At 32.9% G+C, this 11268-nt stretch overlaps 1 long non-coding RNA gene across 1 annotated transcript; it reads right to left on the reverse strand.

Moving 5' to 3' along the window:
- Positions 1-3754: 3754 nt before the first annotated feature.
- LOC115953896 lies at positions 3755-9702 on the reverse strand. The gene is made up of 4 exons (XR_004083796.1): positions 9505-9702; positions 7800-8044; positions 7583-7686; positions 3755-3999 (listed from the first exon to the last, which is right to left on the reverse strand). It is a non-coding gene; the product is annotated as an uncharacterized LOC115953896 (long non-coding RNA).
- Positions 9703-11268: the final 1566 nt, after the last annotated feature.

Below are 11268 nucleotides of genomic sequence, written 5' to 3' on the forward strand. Positions count from 1 at the left end.
GGTACCTTCACAAAACGCTTGATGGGACGCCTGGAAATCTCTCGTGGACGAGACGCTTCGCAAAAAATGGTTACGGTGGCGTAACGGACGCAGGTGTTCGTATGTCTCTGGGATTCGCTGGAGTTCTCTGGAGTCCTTTGAGGCTTATGAAATGGAGATAAAAGAAGGAACTGAACCCCTCTGGCGTTTTATATAGCCAGGAGGAGAGAGAAAAGACCACTCCTGCCTAAAAACGCGAGAAGAAATGATGGCCGTCCGATCCACGCCACACCGTTGGATTAAGGGAACATAACGCCTCCAGAAGTTAATGGTCGCGCCTCGTAAATTGTAGCGCGTCAAAAGTAACGGTCCGCACGCACGCCCCAAGCTCTCCTTATCTCCATCCTCTCACTAACATCAAAACCCCGCTTTTCTCCTCGGAAGGAGATAAAAACCGGAGTTTTGAGGGGCTATTGTGGGGCCCGGCCCAAAAATAATGGGCTATTCCAAATCCAGGCCCGTCCGAGGAGCGTCCTATCCGAAGAGGAACCACACATGAGGCATTACTCAATCCCAATAACGTCCAGGAAACCTGTCCGAGGAGTAAATCCTCCTCGGACATCACGAAGCCCAGACGAGAAACTCTCCCCAGCTAATTCAGTTCATCCTCCCTACATATAAAATGAATAAAATCCAAAATATCCCACGAAAAGCTACTACCACATTAATTGCGCCCCAACCAACCTCTTGGCCGCATTAATGAGGAAAAGACCCCTGAACAGTACCGCCTTGGCCTCTGCAACTCACAAAGGAAGTGATGAGGGCGGCTGATGGGACAGGTGCTCAAGTAGATGCTTAGATGATCAACAGGTGTAAGGTTGAGATGAAAGGAGGAGAGCTATATAATGTAGTGGAGTCCCTCAAAGAAAGGGACGGAAAAACTGTATTAAGGCTTAAAAGGAATACAATCAGACGTGAGAAATCCTCCTTGTGTCTTTTATCTTCTGCAACTGTATTATCCATACATCCGACCGAACAGGCTCACTGAAGCCAAGTTCTTTCACCCATTCTCTACGAACATTCATTGTGGGTTGCGCCTTGGGCCAAAGGCTGATCAATAGAATTTGGACCAGGAAAATCGTGCAACTACATATATATATATATATATATATCTTCCTTTTTTTTTTTTTTTTTTTTTTTTTTAAGGCCAAGCGGACTGGCGGCTGGATTTTGATAGAACTAGGTTAAAGATGAGATAAAAAGAAAAAAAAAAATTAACTTGTTTATTTATTACTAAAAAATAAGATGTCATTTTGGAAATATTTAGGTAGTAGATTTAATGCACCTGAAGGATGTGCTGTAAACTTTTCATAAAGATATACTGTAGACCTTTCCTACCTTTTTATATGTCCTTTGATAAAGAGTGAAATAGTCAAACCAAAAAGAGACAACACCACTTCATTATATATGTAGTAATGTAGAGATATATATTCTCTTTTTATAAAAATGTAGAAGGTGACACAGAAAGAAAAGTTATAGGCAGTGTTGTGTGCTTCGAGTTGAAGGCTGCAGTTGCTATATGTAGTACGAAATGACCACCAGCCCATTAGCAAAGATAGGCCATCTCGTTCGTATATTCGGCCCAAGCACTATCTCTCTATACACCCACATAAGGACATGGTTCTCATACAAAGGCACACTGTAGGCCCACCACAAACTACTACCAAGATTAACTGTTTACCCCACAACATTCGGTTTCTCTGCTAACACAATGACTCCAAAGATAAATTAATTTATGTTACTAAAATTATGTGAAAAAAAAAAATTAATTTTCCTATTTGAGTGATTTAAAATTAAAAAAAAAAAAAAAATTCTTCTATCTTGATTTTAACTTGTATTCTAATTTTTAATTTTTAATTTAAAAAAAAAAAATACCCACGCATAAGAAAGAGGAGATGAGTCTTTCTTCTTTTTTTGTACTAGCGTCGATAGGCAATAGATAATATTGGTCATTCTTCATAAAATTAATTAATTGTTTGTAAATATTATCTTTATTTTATATTTCTTATTTCCCTTTGCTTAACATCTGCTACACCCTCTTTGCTGCTTTGCAAGATAAGCTTAGGAATTATATCTGCCAAGCAGTCTATTCTCTTTTTCTTTTTAATCGGTTGCTTTTTTCCCAAAAATGTGTGGATTTTGATCAGAATTTTACCTAAGAAGAGATCGAGTAAAACTTGAAATGGTTGTAAAACGCATGTGTTTGACTGGAAAAAGTTAAATAGTCTTCGACAAAGTTTGACAACAAAGTTATTTATACCAATAATAGAAGAGTAGCATGTATCCACGTCATGTAAAATGATAGAAATGTACTGCCTTGCTAAACCTCTTTTAAGTGATTGTATATAATTATTTAAGTGAATCGTGCAAAATTAGAGGTATATATTACTATTTTTTTTTTTTTTTTTTGCTTTTGGTTATTTATTTACTATATATACCTTACTTAAGTGACTATTTCTTTTAACAATCCCTTCATTGCCATCGATTCCATAGTATTACACACACACACTCTCTCTCTCTCTCATCGTTGTGTAGTGGCTTAAGATCAATGGATCAACATCATAATATGTCTCCTAGTTTGCCTTTGCAGCAGGGACGGATCCAGATGGGGGCCCAGCCCCAGCCCCCTGAGTCCATATATATATTATACAAATTATATACATCATTTTTGTAGTTGCCCTCATTCCAAAACCTTAGGCCCCCTCCAACTAGCAACTAGTCAACCCAAAAACAATAAAAACATTAACAATGGTAATTGTATTTTAGCAAAAAAAAAAAAGAGTATTTTACCACCAAAGAACCAAAAAATCATGTGTTATTGGAGAAGCTATACCTAAACTTTTTGTAACTACAGTAAACTGGTATAAATACTAGTTGACTGTACCAAGTTGTTAAAAATTAAATGTAATATTTTATTAAGATTATCTCTCTACCTTCAATTAAAAAAGTCAAATTCTCTCTCTTCCTTTTATTATTTTAATGAGTTATTTATATTATTTTAAATGAAGTGGTACAAAAAATAGAACATTTAATATTTGACGTATTGTAAAGTGAGGTAGCACTACAAGAAAAATAGACTATAGCGGCCGGTCAAAAGTGCCGCTAAAGGTACATTTGACCTTTAGTAGCAGGTGCTATTGTGACAGTTCTTCCCACTACTATTGCAGTGCCGCTATAGATCTATTGCGGCGGTAACAAAAAATGCCACAATAGATCCACCATTTAGCAATGGTTTTGGTTTATTGCGACGGGCAGAAAACCGCTGCCATATGAGGTTAGAATTGGTCAATGGACCTTTACCTGCAGGATATGTGCGCCGTTATAGATGACAACCTTTAGTGGCTGGCAATAAGCATTGCTATAGAGCTTCATGTAAAGCAAAACATATGCACCTTTTAATGGCGGTTATGACCGCTGCTATATGTGTGAAGCTTTAGTGACGGGCTATAAATGCCGCTATAGGGCTTCAATTATAACATAATTTTGGACCTTTAGCGGCGCTTTTTGCCCACCGCTATAGGTTAAATTTTTTTTTCCCCTTGGGTTTTAAAACCACAATCCTTTTACAAAGAACTTGTAATAATTTTAGTTCTATTGAAACAATACCACAAATGTAACTAATTAACAATACCACAAATGTATCCAAACTAAAATTATATTAACATAGAAATATATTATTAAATACATAACATTATCTATAAACATCATCATAAGATTAACAAAAAAAGATGTGGTCATTTGAATAAAACAACCACTCAAATTAAACTAGTACCATAATCAAAGTTCAAAAGCGTTTAAAAATATCCTTCAACACTTGCAAAAAAATAAGGTTGTTCAAATGTAGTTCTTTGTACATGAAAAAGTCCTTGAACACCAAGATAAAACTTATAAGCTGCTTGGTTGATGGAATGTGACTGTTGATTTTTGGAGAGCTGGAGATTGTTGGACCGGAGGAACATCCTACATACAAATTATGATTACTCAATAAGTGTGTATAAATGGAATAGAATGACAAGAAAATGAAATCTCTCACATACATGCTCAGATTGTATGATTGAAAAGTAGTTCCAATTCCAAATAAATAAAGAGAGGCAATGCATGATTTGAAATAGTGAGAATGTGAGGATTTTGATAAGGAACACAAATGTGTACATGAACCAACTAAGTAGTTTATATAGACTATATATATATATATATATATCTTCAAGCTAAGGTTATCAATTAGAACCCCTATTTTTCTTGCCATTTGAATTTAAAATAGCACTTGCTAATTGCCTCTATTATATTATAAGTTATAAAGTGTTTTGATGGGAAATTTTTCTTCTTACCACACAATTTACCATTATTTGTAGAAGATAGAATCATAAGTTCATAACCATCAAACAACAACCACAACAAAAAAATTTATAGAACACTTTTATCATTTGGTTAAGTCTTTGAGCTATATTATTTTTGGGTCATTTTTGTCCCCATTCACATGTCAATATGGGTCCAATATAATAGATAAAATATGGTTGAACCCGACATGAACATGATAGTTGCATGCAGGCCTCACATAGTAGCCCACCCAAAGTTTCACGTTCAGCCCTCAAAAAAAGTAGTTCATGTACTTCTTCTTTTGGGTGATCTAAACAATCAAATTTAAGTTATAGTTTAGGATACATATTGGTGACAAACCATATTATAGATGGGGCCTAAATCATATTTGATGCAACAAGAATTTTAGAAAGCTTATATACCCTTTCGGTTATATGTCTTCAAACTCTTCACACAGGAATTCAAAACACTCAAATATATAATTAAATCATACAAATTTAAAAAGCTTAGATATAAATAATAATAATTTTTTCTCCAGTAAAAAAATCATAATAACAAGGGATATTTATCTGCCAAATCCCAATGCTGCAACAAAAAAAACTCCATAATAATTGATTTCCAATTCACAACACAACCATGCCAGAATATAGTAAAATAGTTATCTATGCTATTAGCATGCAAACTTTGCTCTATGCTGGAAACAAAAGGTATAGAAAAACTTGAATTAACATGGAAACTCTAAATACGCAACACAAGCAACCAAGCAAAGGGTAGTACACTTGAACCTTCCTTTGAAGCTTCGTTTTTTAGTAGTAAGTTACAAGCATAACCTCACCCTCCACCTTGCTCTAACAAAATGAAGTAGTACCATTTGAGCTAGACCTCATTGGCACAGTACTCTTAAAAAGTTAATTCTATCAAGAAGAATGCTCTCAAATAAGTAAAAAATATCACAGCTTAATGCCACAATATTAGCTTATTATGCCAATAAGAATGACGATATAATACAATTGATCTATTCAAGTACATTTATAATTCTTGAAGGGGGTTATTACATGGAAGATGCAACTTCCAAACAACAATAGGAATAAAAATTGATACCATCACAGCCAAAACAAGAGATTATCGTAATAAATGTTTGATGCGGTCATCAAGAAGACCATATATAATTGGAGTTAGATGTAGTAGAGTATAAACAATGAATGAGTTCAACTAATGGACATGAGGCAACTGGACTACATGCAAAGTAACATGCATGTTCGTATGTGTACTTTTATGGTAGAAAACATTAAGAGAACATATATGGTTCAATAGTACATAGAGATGAGCAAGTGGACCATAAAATTAGGGCAATAATGATATAGAGCAGTGCTTCAAGAGTACCATCTCATTAACACATTTGATAAAACAAAACAATTGATGAGGATTTTTAAGATACTATAAGCCTAGCCATGGTTAGTAAATTAGGATCAGGTACGCAAAATCAGCATTCTTATACCAAATACCAATCCTCGGATTGTTAGAGGGAGAAGAAAACAAAGAAATTGAAAATAAATTAGGGGCATCATCAATAGAGATAATAAGAGTAAAGAAAATAGACATGGTTTATTTTTATATAAAGAAGTCCAATGCTTACACTAGTAAAATTGTTTATCATTAGGCAAATTGAACATAACAAACCACCAAGAAAACAAAAAGAAACAAAAAAGATTGCAAAAAAAGGTAAAAAATATATATTATAATCATTTAAATTTTTCTTCCATGACAATTTAAATAATTTATTGGCTACAAAAAATATCTAACATATGATCAGCCAGCACAATGGAAAGTGAAAAAGCTTCATCAAATGCAATCCAGCTTTTGCATAAATTAAACCACATCTAATTCAAAGTGAAATCACACCAACCCAATTACAAGCTTGAACTTTTTGCCTCATTTCTAAATCATTCTCATGTTTCAGATGCATATTGTATCATCATAGTCATTATCATTGACTATTTGCTTTAATTGTTTTTTATATTATTATTTAAATTAATACAATTCCCTAGTTTAATACAATTTTAATAAGGCCAACCACTATTCACCAAACCATGGAACATCCATTAGCAAAACAAGACATCATTCTTTGTTCCATTTTTTCCCAAAAGGATTTTGTGTTCAACACACAAAGTGCAACACGCACATACAAGATAGTGCATAAATCACCTGGTAAAGGAAAGTTAAGCAATTTTTTAGTCGAAGGTTCTCATGTCTATGAGCTCACCCGGCAAAATGTTTATTTCTACAAGTATTTCAAATAGCATGTAGTGCTATTTTCAGTATAAGATGCCTTTCCAAGATGGAAGTTTCACTTGATGGACAATAAAATTTATGCCACATAATATCAGACAAAGAATCCTTGTACCCAACATCCTATCAAGAAGCTAGGGAACTCATTCAAATTAATTTTCTTAAAAATTTAGAAAAAGCACTAAAGATTAGTTTGCAAAAATAATTATCAGTTCTTCCTCAACATAACTCAATTCAAATTAATTTCCTTATCAATTTAGAAATGGCATTGACAAAATAAAAGGGAAATACGTGCAAAATAATTATCAGTTCTTCCCTACTGAAGATAAGTTTGACTCAAATCATCCTATGGTAATATGAAGGCTTACTTTCTTATGTCCGGCACTATCCTGCTTGAGCACTATCCTATCTGAGTAAAAATGAAGTGGGCAAAGTGCAAAAATGAATAAATTTGTATAACACACATGAATTTCAAGAAATTAAACAAACCCAAAGAAACAATTTTTGAATATTTTTCCATTCCAATTACTCCCTAATTTTTATTTTGACCAAAAAAAAAAAAAAAATTCAAAGTAGTTTAAGAAAATGAAACATACCTGCATAATTTATTGCATCAACAAATTGCTACTGCACTTGAAAGATCAATATCATTTATTGTTGTACTTAATTTTCTAATGTAAATATTATTCAGCATTGTAATTTTCCCATCTCTTGACTCAATTAAAGCCACTAGCCACTGTGCATGCACCATTCTCTAGCATCTGATCATGCGTTAATCAAGCTCAATCAAGACAAAATTATACAACACCCCTCACCAAAGTTTGTAGCTCACTAGTATGAGTTATAATGAAACAATCTCTTCAATTAATTTCAACATGCATGCATAAATATAAGTTAGAGAGAGAGAGAGAGAGAGAGAGAGAGAGAGATATTTTACCTTCGGTGGAGGTGCTGGCTTCACTGGGGTGCTTGGAGACAAGGCAAGCCAAAGAAATTGCAGAGTGGATAGGCTGAAGAGAACTCAATTCTCTTCGAAGCAACCTTTTCAAGCCAATCAAAGTTCAAAAGGGATTAGATATTATTAGTATCAAAGTACAGAGAGATAGAGATAGAGAAAAAGAGAGCGTTAACACAAAAGGAAGAAAGAGTAGTACCTTAAAGGAGGAGAGGAAGTCGGAGACCGATGAGGCACAAAATTGGACCTACGCGGGGGCAATGAGAATCTCCTTGTTGCCGAAGAAGGATTCGTTTATGCTCTGCAAAATGTATGCACTAGTGTGGATCTTCCAGCAACCAAAGCTGCCATTTTGAATGTCTTTCTCTTCCTCAGTCTTAGAGTTGGTTTGGTACAACAAGTTAAAAGTGTGTTGTTTCTCAATAATTGCTGAATGAAAAAATGCTACAAGAAAAATACAATAGTGTTTGGTAACATTTGTGAAAAAGTGTTGTTTTCAATCATATAAGCAGTTAGTTGATACTAGCTAAAGTTAATATTAGAAGAAAAAAATACCAAAACAAAAAGAAACTATTGTCTAATTGATTTGCCTATTCCCCTTTTTTAATATTAATAATAATTTTTAAATTAGTTAGTGTTATGTATTATTAATACAAATATTAAATAATGTTTACAATTTACAAATGATTGAGCTATGTTACCACAAAAAACAATCATCTCATCATCTTCCAAAGATAAAGTGTCTTGTGTATGGCTACTAATTGGTCCACCATCATTGTGTGTCAAGTAAAACCTCATCAAACAAACAGAGCATCATGCCTCTAATTCACTCAAAATGCAGCATTAAGATCCAAAACCCAAAAGAAAAAGAAAAATTTTGAGTTTGAAACCGTTAAAATCGCTCATTGGAACAATACAAAACCAAAGAGGTAAGCTGTCAAAAACTTCTTTATCGGCAATAAAAAGAAAAAAACTTGAGTAGAAAAATGTCAAATGAAGGATTTGTTTAGAATCCGCTTATTTTGCTGAAACTGAAAACTTTTTTGTTGAAAGTACTATAGATAAGATCCAAAAGAAAAGAAAAATTTTGAATTTGAAACCGTTAAATCGCTCATTGGAACAATACAAAACCAAAGAGGTAAGTTGTCAAAAACTTCTTTATCGGCAATAAAAAGAAAAAAAAAACTTGAGTAGAAAAATGTCAAATGAAGGGTCTGTTTGAAATCCGCTTATTTTACTGAAACTGAAAACTTTTTGTTGAAAGTACTGTAGAAAAAGGTAAAAGATAGTTGAAATAGTGTAGTAGGTCTCATGAATAGTACCAAAAAGTGCAATAAGTCCCATGAATAGTAGCAAAAATAAGCTGAATAGTAAAATAAGCTAGCTTTTTTAAGTCAAGCTAAACACACACCAAATTTGGGAAAATTAGAATGGATAATAATAAGAAATCAAGTTAGTGTATTGGGTCACCCAATTTGGACCATAAAATCCACAACTCAGTACAAGTGTAGAAATTTCTACTTGCAACTTTGCAACACTCAAAGGGACTTGTTTTCTACTTACAGACCCATTTAACACATTGATTTCCCTAATACAATTCAGTGTACGTGAGTAGACAAAAAAAAAAAAAGTGATTGCATTTATCATTCCAATCAAGAAAGCAGCTTTGACCCTAAATCTCAATGAGTGCCATTGTAACACATCTACAAAGAAAACAATTCAATATATTTAAGTTGATAAAATTTTCAAGTAAAACTCTTAGTGAAAAAACCCATTAGATTTGAAGCTAGTAATTGATCATGCTAGCTTTTACATTTAAAAAATAAAGAAATAAGAAGTGGGTTTTTGAAATTAAATTGAGAGAGAGAGAGAGAGAGAGAGATAATTGATTGTTTTGTACAAACCTTTGAATTGTGTAAGACATTATTTGGGTCGATGGGTATGAGAAGTTGACAAGCTAAGTTGGGTTCGGCCTTGTCGACGTTGGGCTGGTCTCTTCTCGTCGGTGCAGGCGGAGCTCTTTGTTTGTGTGTGAGTGTGAGTGTGAACGTGAAGATCTCTATGTGTGTGTGTGAGAGAGATAGAGAGAAAATGAGAGATTTTTGTGTAGTGGGAAATGAAATATTGGCGGGAAAATAAAATGTTTTGTGTGGGAAATGAAAAATTTTAAGTGGGAAATGAAATTTTAAGCGGGAAAAATAATGAATTAGAAATGTGTGGAGTGTGGACTTAACGTTTGGCTTGTTTTTCTTTTCTTTTTCCTTTTTAATGAAAGAAACGTGTGGTCTAAATGATACTAACTTGATAAGTTTTTCTTTTTATTAAAAATTAATGATAAAATTTTGTGAAAAAAAAAAAAAAGACTAATCACTAAAATGTTCCTCAAAACAAAAATAAAAAAATAAAAAATTACTAATGGAGTAATTAAGTATTTTTAAAAGGAAAATTAATTAGAATTTAATGAATTAGAATAATAATATCTTAAATTAAGATTAGATAGTTTATTTTTATTAAAAGGAATAGAAAGAGATAACGATAAATTAATGAATATTCATAAGTAACAGATAAAAATTTAAAAACTAGTGAATTTTTTAGGGAAGAATTAATGGATAAACTCATTCCTAAAATATAGGTAAATTTGACCAAAATACTCCCGAAATCTCCAAAATGACGAAAAAAAAAATACCTCTTAACTTGTAAAATGACTAAGATACTCCCGAAGCTTTTAAAATGACCAAAACACCTCTAAAGCCACTAGAAATAGCAAAAATACAATGAAACCACAAAATGACCAAAATACCACAAAAATAAAAAACTCTAAAATAATTAATATACTCCTGAAATCGCTAAAATGACACACACACACACACAAAAATGCCCTCAAATCCTTTAGAATGATATATATAAAATAAAAAATAAAAAATTTGACACCTCTAAAATGATAAAAATACATCGAAATCAATAAAATGACCAAGTATTCCTTGAAACCCCTAAAATGACCAAAAAAAAAAAAAAAAAAGCCCAAAACCTCTAGAAAGACAAAAAAAAAAAAAAAAAAAAAAAAAAAAAAAAAAAAAAAAAACTTTCTAAACCTAAAAAATGAGCAAAAGTACAAATTGGCAAAATTTTAGACCAATTGGATGGCAAAATTGAGAGAACACAACCATACAGGTACACAACACATGTCCATCATGCATCATACTTAGATTTGAAATCTAACTGTTGGATTCGAAGAGTGTAATGGAAGGTTAATTCTAGTAAATTATGATCACAATTAGTTGGATTTAGAGAAAGGCGTAGTCAAAATTTAGTTAAAGTTGGTCAAACTTGGTTAAACTTAATAGATGGTTCCGAGACCATTGCACTTGGTGAAATTCATATTCATATCTTGATCATTGGGATTGAAGAGTACGGTGATATGTTGGCGTTGGTGAAATTTGAAACCAATTGGATGGTCAAATTGAGAGAACATAGTCATACGGTACACAACACATGTCCATCACGTGTCATATTCATATCTTGATGACATTCTTATTCATATCTTAATTATTGGGATTGAAGAGTATGGTGACGTATTGGCATTCATGAAATTTGAGACCAATTAGATGGTCAGATTGAGATAACAGGGTTATACAGGTACACAACACATGTCCATCATGCGCCATACT

Source organism: Quercus lobata, chromosome 7 (assembly GCF_001633185.2).
Source record: "Quercus lobata isolate SW786 chromosome 7, ValleyOak3.0 Primary Assembly, whole genome shotgun sequence".
Lineage (NCBI taxonomy): Eukaryota > Viridiplantae > Streptophyta > Magnoliopsida > Fagales > Fagaceae > Quercus > Quercus lobata.